We start from the raw sequence: 12,404 nt of genomic DNA on the forward strand, positions 1-12,404 counted from the left end.
CCCCCTTTGTCTGTGGCTCCTGGACCATCTGATCCGTCTAAATGCCTGTGAGACTCAGGTGCCAGAGCAACGTTGGGGTCAGAGCCTCCTCTGCTCGGAGGCTGGAAGCCCCTCCCCTGCGGTTTGCACCCCAGTGGCACCGTAGATGTAGGTGTGCCTCCCTGCTGGTCTCCTTTCTTCAAAGGCAATGCCATCTTCTGAGCAGGGACCTCAGTCCGCCAACGGGTAAAGAACAGAAAGGCCATGCAGAGGCAAGGTGGCTTCCACAGTATCCAGGATGCCAAGAGTGCAGAAGCCGCCTCGCCCTACCCTAAGTCCTGGGAGAATCCTCCGTGTCCCCCACTGGCCCCACCAGTCACTGACCCTCTCTGTGCTCCTGTGTACAGCCCAGCAGTCGCCAGCCTTGTCCCCTACTTCGCGATGCCCTTAGCTCCTCAGCCCTTCACTCTACCCAGTGCCAGCTCTGTCTGCTGGGTCTTACGCCTTTTGCTTCGGAGCAGCACCCCTGTCCTCTCCTCGACAAAGCCCCCCCATCCCTCGAGGGCTGTCTTACTCCATTTCTTGTCACCACGACAGAATACCTGAGACTGGGTGATTTAGGAAGAATGGAAGCTTACATGGCTTGGAGGCTGAGGGCTCCCACACCATGGCACCAGCTTCTGTGGGCTGTCTTCATGCTACATTGTCACTTGGCAGAGGGCACCACGTGGCAGGACAGGAAGCATGCCAGCTCAGGGCTCTCTTTCCGTACAACCACTAACACTGCCCAAAGCCTCCCCTTATGACCTCATCTGATCCTGATTCCCTCCCAAAGACCCCACCTCTGAATTCATTAACATACAAATGGGTGCTGCATTCCCACGCAGGCGTTCTACAGGACAAACATTCAGCTCAGGGCAGAGTGAGCTGGCACACACCCGCCTGTGCACCCCGCCCGCCTGCTCGCTCGCTCGCTCGCTCGCTCGCTCGCCCGCCCTCCCACCTTGCCACAGGCCAGGGTGGGTGCGCTCCTGGGATTGCATGAGTCAGAGACCCGACTCTGCTCCTAGGGAGCTCGGAAGCTGGCCAAGGGAGGGTGTGAGCCTCAGTTTCTCACCAGTAGAGCAGGGCTTCCCGCATGTCCCTTCTTCATTCATGCCTGGGCCCTGCGACCGTGTGTACTGCGCACCCACTAGGGTGTCAGACATGCTTCAGCCACAGGGGAGGCATGTCCATGCACTGAGTCCTCCAATGGAGATGATTAACTCGCAACAAAAAGTGCCAGACCATGACGATAGGAGAGAAAAGGTACAAAGAGCAACATGGGCTGCTTCAGGCCGAGTGTTCAGGAGCCTCGTGGACTGTCGACTGGAGCCCCTTCTCCACTCCAGGGACAGACAGAAAGGCCAGGGAGGCTGTGTGGTGGTGGTGCAGGGGACAGGGGAGGACCAGCCCCGGAGAGCCACAGGGCTGTCAGAGCCAGGGCGCAGGGAGGGGTGGTTCTGGGAGACAGATGGGCTTGGCGGGAATTAACAGAGGTGACATGTGGCCAGGGTGCAGTAGACTTGAAAGACAGATTGCTGCAGGCAGGAGCCTGTGACTCGTGGGGACCTTCTCTAAGTCCCTGTGCATCAGAGTGGTGCACAGAATTCCCTAAAACCCACTCCTGCCTTTTATCCCATTCCTACTCAATGGAAGATTGTTGAGGTCCTCAAGTGGTATGTTTTGCATACAAAATTCATAGCTTACTTTACTTAGCATTTTTAAATTAATATTTACTTTATGAAAGTTACCAATGTAGAAGCCTAGTTCTTCCTTAAACTTTAAGATCAACTTCACTAGTGTTCTTATTTTATAAAGAAGCATAGCAAACTGTAGCCATCACTTCCAAGGGAGGAAGGAGACACTTTGATTTATGTTGGGCCTGTCTGCATATGTGTTAATTAAACCTCTTTAAAGATATTAAGCTGCATTCGTACATTTAATCTGTAATTGCATTTTAGGTCCTCCACTACTCTCAGTGGCAAAAAGAATAGGGAAAGGGAAATGAATAGGAAAACCTTTTAAGTTCTTGTTATAAATAAAACACATTAAGGGCCGGGGATTTAGCTCAGTGTTTCTGCCGCCTGCCTCGAAAGCGCAAGGTCCCGAGTTTGATCCCCCGTACTAAAATAAAAAAAAAATAAAACACATTAAAATGTGATAAGGTCAAGTTCCCTCAGTGTTCCAATATTTTATAAGAATTTAGATTTCATGCTAAAATTTCAAGTCTGGGTTAATTACTTAAATGTAACTAAATGTTCACTTCAAGGCTGGCCTGGGACTCTAACAGGCTGGCTTAGGGTAAACATGGTGAATGCTGACAAGATCGACTATGCCTGTTTAACACTGTTTAAAGTGTGGTTTTGATTCTCATGAACATTTGGATGAATGACTCTACAATGTTGTTATCCAAGACAATATCAGAGTCTCCTTTCCAAGGCATGGGGGGTGCCCTCCTGGCTGGAAGCACACAGAATGTCCAGGAGGCGGAGCTTTGCCACGGTTGCTCTGCCAATTCCTGCCACATGACAAGAGAGGGACGACTTTTCCTTCTGAGTCCCTAGGTACCAGTCACAAGTGACCCGATTCCTGTCTCTTGTCAGTCCTCATCTTCGTGGCGCCCTGTCTAGTTGTATCCCATTGATCATTTATCACCTCATGCATGTGTAGATATTTTTTAGGCCTTCCTATCTGTTAGCAGAGCCAACAGGTACTTAAATGGCATCTAGTGACTCCCTTCCCCCTGGGGACGCTGGACTGCAGCTGCTTAGTAACGCTAGTCCTTGAACTCTGAGTCCCTAACCAGGCTGTTTCTTCCCCAGGTCAACCCTGCTGACTGGTGGCCCCAACCTACCCCAGCAAGACATCCACCAGCATGCTTGTCCCAGACTCTTCATGAGTTCTGAATGCAAATCCAAGTGGAGACCAAGCCCCTTCACCAGGCAGGGGCATTGTCTGAGTCACTTTTCTCCTCACTGTGGCAAAACATCTGACACCTGCAACTTAAAGGACTCTTCCAAGTTTATTTTGGCTCATGTTACAGTTCATGGTCAGCCAGCTCCAAAGAAGAAACAGCATGGCAGAGGGGCGTGGCGGAAGAAATGCTACTCACCACATGGCAGACAGGAAGTAGAGCACAAAGGGAGGAGACAGCGAGGGAGACACGCCCTTCCAGTGCACACCCTCAGTGACAGCCTCTTCCAACCAGACCCACTTCCTTACAGCGTGTTTAGCTGTAGCACTCCAAGATTCAGCTGTCTTTCAAAACCCAGCCCATGAGGCTTTGGGAAGATAACTAGATATAGATCCTAACAGGCACCTTCCCAAACTTCCAGCAAAACTCCCTCCTTGCACCTGGTGTATTCAGAGAATCCCTCCATCCCACCTTCCAGTCACTTCCATGGTCGAAAGGGGCCAGGAATGGAGAGTCCCTGAGGCACCCATCTCTCCAGGGGCCAGGAGAGCACTGAGGAGGAGACTTTGTGCACCCAGGTGAAAATAACATGGGGAGGGTCAGCCAGGCTGCTAGACACAGCCTGCCATGTGAAAAAGCAGGTGCCTTCTTTCCAGGCTGGAGAGTTTAGCTAGCCACAGAGATGCGGGAAGCCTGGCTAGGAAGACAGAGGATGGAGGCCAAGCCCCAAGAGGCTGATGAATGCCCACGAGAGGGCAGAGGGTAGGTGGACCCTTGGAGCTGGAACCCGAACCCAGGCTCCCACTAGCCAGCAATGTGACTTCAGGGACTCTCACTCCCATTTTTATTTAATTTTGTCAAAGTGATTTTAATTTGCTATGATGAAATGAAATATCTAAACTGTATTATACATAAAATGTGGACTCTAAACATCAGGGAAGTGTAAAACAAAACCGCAGTAAGCTTCTGCTTCCATCCATGACGATGGCGATCATCAAACAAAGGACAGTAATCAGTGCAGGGAGGATGTGGGGACACAGGACTCCTGCAGGCTGTTAGTGGGGTGCAGAATGGTTAGAAGGAAAGAGTCTGGCAGGTCCTAACAGTTAAACATACAGTTGACATACGGTCCAGTCATTCCACTCTTAGGTATACACACAAGAGAAATGAAAACGTGTTCCCCCAAGAAACGTGTGCAGAAATGTTTGGAGCAGTGTAATTAACTAATAATAGTCAAAGAGTGAAAACAACACCCATCGGTTACCTGATGTTTTTAAAGTTATATCCATATGACAGATTATTATTCAGCCATAAAAGAGTAGGAAGTACTGTACTGTTTTCTACAACATGGATGGGACTTGAAAACATGCTACATGAGAGAAACCAGACGCTAAAGGCCATACATTGCATGTTTGCATGTATAGAAATAATCAGAAGAAGCAATCTGTAGAGTCAAAAGGTAAATTAGGGTTGAGGGGAGCAGGGAAGGAATAGGGTGATAACTGAAGTGTACAGGATGCCTTTCTAGAGGATGCTTTAAAATTAACTGTGATGATGGTTACAGGTTTCTGTGAATATACTAACATGTACTGAGATGTATCAATTAAACGGGAGAACTTATATGATGTATCAGTTATATCTCAATAATATTATAGAAGAAAATGTACCTGGAGTAATTTGCTTCCACCCCATCACCTCTGCCTATATCCAGGGTTTCTTTTTGAAAAAATAAGAAAAGCATAGATCAATCAATAGATCAATGAATGACAATAGATACACACATGTATAATTTTTTAGTGTACTGTTTCTCATACAAGTAGTAATGGGTTTCTATGTATTATTTAGCATCTCCTTTTTTCTTTTGTCTAAACAAAAAAATGTACCCTGGCCAGGCATGGTTGTGTAGGTCTCTAATCCCAGCACTTGGCGGGGTGAGGCAGGAGGATCAGCATGAGTTTGAGGCCAGCCTAGACTACATAGTGAGTTCAAGGCCAGTCTGGACTAGACAGCAAGACCCTGTCTCAAGCAAGCAAGCAAGCAAGCAAGCAAGCAAACAAACAAACAGAAATATGTATGCTACTGCTGTTTCAGTCTGTCACTGTTTATTTGGGGGAAGCTAGTGGCACTGGCAATGGAACATGCTGGCCTGGCGCATGCTGAGCTCCAGCTCTGCACTGAGCCACACCCCAGCCACTTAGCTTCCTTTCATGAGTGCACAGCACTGCACAGAGGGGATGGCAGGCACCACAAAACACTCCACAGAAGGATAGATACAAACTCTGTGGTAGATCCCAAAGTAGGTCTCACTTTGATGACCTTGCACTGCATCCATGGCTGCCACTCTGGGCACAGCCTGCAGCATCTCTTGTCTGGACAAAGACAGAAACGTATCCCCTTGGATAACCTTTCAAATCTGGAGGCAAACAGACAGATAAGCCCTTGTATTAGTCACCTTTCCATCACTAGGACAAAGTACATGATACTCATGGTTTAAAAGAAGGAAGGTTTGTTTGGGCTCACAGTTTCAGAGGTTTCAGTCCATGGCTGACTGGCTCCAAGGCAGAAACATCATGGTAGAAGGAAAGCTGCCTACCTCTTGGCTTCCAGGAAGCAGAGAGCAAGGGAAGAGCATGGGAAGAGAGCCAGAGAGGAAGGGGCCAGCCACTAGGCAGAGCCTCCAAGGTTACGCCCATGACCCATGCAGACACACCTGGAGGGTCCCTTACTCATCTCCTAGGCAGCTCTCAAGCCAACCAAGTGGATAAAATGAACAACCACCATCGTTTTGAGACAAGAACCCATAGCTAGTCTCTTTTCTTGCTTTCAAAAACATGTAGCTCCTACTGGAGTAGGCACCTGCTTCACTGCTCGAACTCGGGCCCTGCCTTCCTGCCAGGCCCACCCCTGCACCCACGGGGGCCTCCCTGCAGCTCCCTGGTTGCTGGAACCTTGGTTAGCTGCTTTCTGATGCAAACATCAAAGTTTGCTCCTCACTCCCTGCAGGCCTCAGCTCAAATGCTCCTCTGAGAGAGGCCTTCCTCGAATTCCTGCTGCAGAGCACCCATCCCCATTACGCAGTTCCTCCTGAATCACCCCCTGGCCCCTTGCGATGTCCAGCCTCCTCCCAGCACCCTCTGTCTCTCCATCTCCTCAGCCCCCTTGCTCCTCCCATTCCTGACTGGGCTCAACCTTGCTGTGCTTTGGGGTCATAGCTACAGCCGCTTCTGCTCCCAAAGACCAAAGAGAGAAGAAGTGGGAAGCAGTGGGCAGTGTGTTCTGAGCCGAACATTGGCTGGCTTGGCCTGGAAGGTGAGGCTGACCCCAAGATGCGTTTCCTTGGAGACCATGTGTTTCAAGTGCACATTGAGGGTCTGTACTCCCACAACAACCCGGTACACAGGTGAGGAAACAGAGGTCTACGGGGCACAGGGCTGAGGGGAACTGGGCAGCGTCTGCCAAGCCTGCACTGCTGGCCCAGGGACCCAGGAGCAACTCCTGAGGAGCCACCTTCAAGCAAGGTCATTGCTGATGATCCAGCAGATTCTCAGAACCAGGGCAGGAGAACTCCGCAAGGTCAGAAGACAAACTTCAGGGGCAGTGGCAATGGCGGCAGCAGCAAGCCTCAGGTTCAGCAGCTGTGTCTTCCTCGCAAAGGCAACACAGCAGCCTAGGCCCACCCCGTGGGACACCGGAAGTGGGGCGGCAGAGGAAGGAGCCCGGCCAGCACTTTTGGGGTGCTGGGACCCCTGAAATAGCCATGGGTCAGGGTCCCGTGGGGACTGCTGCTGCGCTGGGGCTGGGGATGGGACGCATCACAGGGCCCGTGACATCCAGGGCAGGGCTGGGCTCCGGGAGAGTCTCCAGGCCTCCGGGGGTCTCCCTGTCCCTGGCCGTGCCAGCCAGCACGTTGTCCCAACCTCTCGCCCACACAGGAATCTCCTTCCTGGCTTCCACAGAAAATTCCTCAGGGCAAGCAGTTCCTGAATTCCAGGAGTTTACTAGACCCTTGGGAAGCTCTGGAAGGGCTGCTGGCCTGGCTCCCTCCCCCCACCCTCTCCCGCCACCTTGTCACTCTGCCCCTGGAAGCCCCGATGGTTGGACAGGGCATCCTGCACACCACCGCTCCACTGCCCTCCAGAGACGGCTCACACCACCTTCTGTATCTCACTGCTCCCCCGACCCCAGCAGCACCCCACAGACTCCGCCACAGCCACCTAAAGGGCCCTACACTTCTGCACAGCGCCGCTCAGCACCCTGTACCCACCACAGCTGCCCACACCCCTCTCAGTTCCCCGAAGCCTCCCATCAGCCCTCCCCTCAAGCGAAGCCTCTCGAAGCTCAAAACTGCATCCTCTCCTGTTAACAGCAGCCCAGCAAGGGGCAGGGCCAGGTGTGCTGCTGAGGGGCTATGGGCACTTGCTGGGGACAGAGATGCCAGGAAAGCCTGGGGCAAAATGCCACGAGCAGTCTGGGCTTCAGAGGGGCAGTGAGATCTGGGAGCCAGTTTCAACCCCAGGGGCGGAGCAGGACACAGACAGGGAACAGAAACACACCCATGCCTTTAGGAAGAGATAGAGAAGAGACAGAAGCTTACTTCAGTAAGTCCGCCTTTAGCTGCCACGGGTCCTAAAAAGGAGGGATGTGGAGGAAGGAAGATTAGTAATAAAATATCTGAAGCAAACATTTCAGACCCAAAGAGACAGCCTTCAGCCAGAGGGGCCCACAAGACATGGGCTGAAGAAGCAGTGGCAGCCCTTGGAAAGATCTGTAGGTGAGGGTGGCCACCAGGCACGTGATGGAGACAGATTCAGAGAGGCAGAGTGAAATGATGGCTGCATAGGCCAGGACCAAGAGAGCACCAGGCTTCCCATCTACAGCAGTGGTGTAAGGTCACCAAGACGTGATGCTGAACTCAGTGCTCTCTACTGGCCAAATTATCAACCCATGAGGGAGTGGAAGAAGACTTTTAGACCTCCCAGGATACAAAAGGAGAAGTCGGACAAAGCCCACCCCTATCCGTTGTGGGACCATCCCTTGAGGATGTGTTTCAGCAAAGCAAGGAGGAAAGCGGAGCATGACAAAGATGCGGGTCTGGACTATGGAGTGAGCCGCCAGAGGCGCTCGGGGGTCCTGGGTTCTGTGTGCAGGCTGTGGGGTCGGGGAGCAGCCAGACGGGCAAGAGCAGGCAGGGGAGAGAATACTGGGAACAAAAAGGTGGTGAGGTGCAGAGGTGTGTTGTTATTCTGCTGACAAGGAGGAAAGACAAAAACTAGAGAAAAATCCATATAGCCAAAGTTTCAACAGCAAACTAAAATGTGATATGAGTTTCAGCCATTGATGGAGTGAAAATAGATTCTCCAATTTGTACTTTTTTTTTTAAGAGACAAGGTCTTGACGTGTTGCCCAATCCTCCTGCTTCCGTCTCCAGAGTAGCTGCGCCTACAGGCACCTGGCACTGTACCTGGCTCTCAGTGGGCTCTTGATGCTAGGAATGTCTTCCCTGAGCCATGCAAATGGACACTGCAAGCAAGACGATGTCCCCAACCCGAGGCTGGGCAGTGATGCGTGTGCTAGGCCTACTGCCGAAGCACTGGACTCCACCCATATTAGAGAAAGTTTGCCAAAGCTCCCGAGGTTAGGAAGGGGCATGAAGACACAGAACAAAGGTGGTGGGGCAGACAGAGGTGTGAAAACATGAAGTTTCTGAGAAGACAGAGCAGACCTGTGAGAAGTGGCCACTCCCGGGCACAGGGGGAGCACGTGGGAGGGGCGGAGGGGAGGGAAGTAATCACCACTTCCATCTTTCCTATCAGGAAGCCAGTATATTGTATATGATGCTCATAAAGCATGCACCAGGAGGACAAGCCTTTTATTGAGGCTTAAGAGAATGACCAGTGAAGTACATACTAAAACCCAGAAAAGATAAAAATAGGCATAAGGCTGTAGTGGTGGAACTGGTGTTTCGGACGAGGGAGTCGGAGGCAGGAGGGGACAGAGAGACATTTGATCGCTAGGTTTTTGGGGAGCACCCATTAGAGCCTAGAATTAAAGACTAGAATTCCTAAATTTAAGAAGTACACCTGGTAATCAAATTACTTTCAAAGTCCTTGGACATTACTACTCAACACTCCATAAAATAAATGCATTTTGCTGTCTGACGTCTTAAAGCATTTTCTCACCATACCACATCCAGGAAGGAAAAGCCTGCTCCAGGGCTCACCCAGGGCACAGTGCCAGGTGGGGAGAAGAACAGTAACGCCCACTGTGTTCAGGCCCTTCAGGCACTGAGCAGGTAGCCGTGGGCCTCCCTGCACGCTGGGCAGTGTCCTTCCCTTGCCTCAGATCAATGAACCCTCTCTCCTGTTCAGTCTTCCCAGCAAGGAGCGGGGCCCCTTCTTTCTGGCTGGCTAGAGCAGTTCTATTTTTATTCCATGATGCTGCATGGCTTCTCTCCAAGCCCGCGCTGTGATCCTCCTTTGGAGCAAAGCTCTGCCTGGTGCGGGGAGCAGTCTGCCCGAGGCCTGGTCACAGCCACCTGTGCACACTGCAGAGACAGCCTGCAGACCCCCCTGCACAGCCTGGACGCCTCAAAGGAGCCTGCTGGGGACCATGCAAAGGTGTCAAACGCCGCCCCTGCCCCAAACAGAGAAAGGGGCAAACAAACCCAGTGCTCCACCACTCTGCTCTAATAAATCCTAAACAAATGCCACATTGCCGGCACCACTGAAACCCGTCGGGCCCTTCTGCATGACCTTGTCCTGCCCCTGGCATTCACCTTCCCCACACGGTTGTGTATTCTCGGCCTACAGGGCATTCATTGGCTCATGCTGTTAAAGCAAAGCACCATACACTGGGTGACTTGAGCAGTTATTTCCCGTGGTATGGAGACAGGAGAGTGTAAGGTCAAGGTGCGGACAGATCCAGCATCGATGTCCTCTGCCTCCATCCTCATGTGACCGGGACATGAGTTCCATTCATGAGGGTTATGAAACCCTGAGATCCACCCTCTGACCCAGTTCTCTCCGGGCGTCACCTCCCAGTGCCATTCCACTGGGGATTAGGTTTCGGGCATGTGAATGGGTGGGGGGGCACAAACTTCAGCCCATGGCAGGTGTGGCTGGCTGCCTGGGGGAAGGCCTTGGGGGGACACGTTTGCAGATGTGCAGGTGACTGTGGGGCAGGCTCATCCCCATGGGGACTCACATGGGGGGCCTTTGGGGTGATTCCCCCTCGCTGTCCTGAAGGGAAGTGGCACATCCCACCGGGTTGCCTTTGGCACACTCTGCCTCCCCAAAGTGCAATGGATGGGTTTTCCTGACAAAAGATCCACCTGAACGGGCTTGACAATTTAGAAAACAAACAAAAATGAGCAAGTAAAAGTCCTCTGTGCTTTTCACTGCCTAAAGATAACAAGTGCCTGGTCCATGTCTCTTAGCTGGTGCTTCGCACCTTTTCTCTAAGCATGCCTACACACAACATAATTATGCAGCTATAGAGAGAAATGTGTGTATGCACTGTGATTCCACTTTGAGTATTATTTTGTAATCTACTCTTTTCACTTAATATATTGGGGATTGGCAACTGTTACACAGTTCACCGAATTGATCCCCCCTTCCTGGACAGTTAAGCTATCTTAAACATCTTAGTGTTTTTCCTTTAAGTTTTTAAGTTCTTGACATTTGCTCTACGCACACAGATATAGGTAAGGAGGTGTGAGTTCCACAGCTCGCCACCACCAGCAGGACTGGCCTGCCACCCTGGCTGGGTGTCGGTGCCTCTCCTGGCCCGTGCTCCTCCTCCTGTGCCTGGGTTGTCTCCATTAGCATGCAGCTTTCTTGAGCTGCCAGCTGCTCTTCCCAGAGTGGAAGGTCCACGCAGGAAGCTCCCTGGGCGGAGGTGAGGAGGGTACTGCCCAGCCCAGCCCGGGAGGGAGCCCATCCCCCCCCCCCAGACAGACCCCTGAGAATCCCTGACCCCAGGCAGTATGTCTACGGCTAAAGAGCAGCAGACAGACAGGAGGGAGGGAGCAGCTCTGCACATCAGAGCAAATGTGCAATAACCATTTTCCAGAACACCACCCCAAATCCATCAGCAGCCCAACACCTGTGCCGCAGGTGTCTAGACTGATGGCTGCTCTTAGAGGTACAAGGGGGCCGGCTGGTTATGCAGGTTGCACAGAGTGTCCTGGTGGATTCTCACCTGGTGTTCCTGGAGAACTCATAATTAAGTCACGACCCAGTTGCAGTGAGGTTGGGAATGGAAGGCATTAATTGGGATGGAGCTCATTGTAACAGTGAGTCCCGGAGCAAGGTAACAAGGCTGGTGAGGTTGTGGAGAAAAGGGAGCCTTGTGCCCTTTGAGGGAATGCACATTAGCAGTTGTTATGAAAAACGGTACAGGACTTCTTTAAAAATTAAAACTAGGACTATTGTGCCATCCAGCAATTCTCCTCCTGAGATACATCCAAAGGAAACACAATCAGTCTGTTGACCTGCACGGCTGTGTTTATTGCAGCACTACCCACAATAGCCAAAAAAATGGAAGCAACTGGGTGTCCATCAAGAAAATGTGGTGCATACACACAGTGGAATACTATTCAGCCATAAAAAGGACTGGATCCCATCATTTTTGATGGCTGGAACTGGAGGAACTGTTAAGGGACATAAGCCAGACACAGACTAATAAATACCACATGCTCTCATTAATGTGGGTAGTGCTGCAATAACCACAGCTCAGGAGACCCAGTCCTGCCTCCCACCTCCCACCTGTGGGGTCCCTGCCTGTGCTGCTGTCTGCACCCCACCACCGCCTGAGCCCCGCCTCCCTTCAGATCCACAGCCCTTAGGCTCTTGCAGAAGCTGGAGCCTGACTGCGAATTGCACACTCAAGCGACCTCAACCTCCCGCTCCTTAGGAGACTAATCCAAATCCACTGCCCCTGCCCCTCTCCGGTCTGTGGGAAAACTGTCTTCCGGGAAATCTGTCTCTGGTGCCAGAGAGGTCGGGGGCCACTGCAGCTTATTAAGCCCAGGGTCTTGCGCTTCTATAACTGCAGCTGCGGGTGCTGCTCTGCCCCTTGCTCAGGAGGGTGCAGGGAGGACATGCGTGTAGGGACAGGAGGGGACAGGATCACAGAAGATCCTGCCTGCTGGGGCCAGTCACAAGGGTGTTCGAGGAAAACAGGAAGTCAGAGGGAAGAGACGACGTCACCCTAGTAGCTTCAAAGAGGAGGAAGGGGGCCACAAGCCAAGATAGGTAGGTGGCCTGTAAGAGACTCCAGAAGGAGCCAGCTTTATTGTTAGCCCCGGAGGGCTCATTTTGGCCTTCTGGTCTCCAGAGCTATAAGAAATAAATGTATGTTGCTTTCACCCACTGTTGGAAGTTTGCTACAGGGCAATAGGAAACTAATCCAGGCCCTAGACTTCCAGCACTGTCTTCTGCCCCAACTTGCCTGTCTATGCCCTACTGAT

This window comes from Heterocephalus glaber, unplaced genomic scaffold (genome assembly GCF_053883595.1).
Source record: "Heterocephalus glaber isolate CG9 unplaced genomic scaffold, H.glaber_assembly_v1.0 deba00001531, whole genome shotgun sequence".
Lineage (NCBI taxonomy): Eukaryota > Metazoa > Chordata > Mammalia > Rodentia > Bathyergidae > Heterocephalus > Heterocephalus glaber.